We start from the raw sequence: 564 nt of genomic DNA on the forward strand, positions 1-564 counted from the left end.
GTGGTGTTACCACAATATTGATTATTTGCAGCTTTGGCTTCAACTTATTGGTGATTACCGTGCTTATGGGATAACAAATAACACAAATGATGACGCATTCATGAAAAGAAGGAAAAAGAATATGATAACACTTGACTAGCGAGAGCTCTAATCTGAAGATGACTGATGACAATGCTTTAATAAGGGACGGTAAATTCACACTTCAGTGTCGTTACTTTGAAGAAATACATTATTGTTCCCGCTCAGTCTGTACATATCTGGCTCCAACTTTTCATTTCATCTTATTTTCTCTCTCATGCAAAGAAAAGAGAGATGGGATGATCATATGGATCCAGTTTAAGAGAGAGAGAAAAAAAAAAGATTTGACCTCATTGAAATTTAAAGCAAATAATAATTAGAATTAGATAGAATGGGAAAAAAGAGGGAACGGAAAGGAGAGGAAGAGATAGATGGTTATATATAGAGAAAAGAATATAAAGGAGAGATAGGAGAAAAGAAGGAAAAGGGAGGAGATAGAACTTCAAGGGAGGCGAGAAAATAAGGAGAAAGGAGAGACAGACAGTG

This window comes from Penaeus monodon, chromosome 32 (genome assembly GCF_015228065.2).
Source record: "Penaeus monodon isolate SGIC_2016 chromosome 32, NSTDA_Pmon_1, whole genome shotgun sequence".
NCBI lineage: Eukaryota > Metazoa > Arthropoda > Malacostraca > Decapoda > Penaeidae > Penaeus > Penaeus monodon.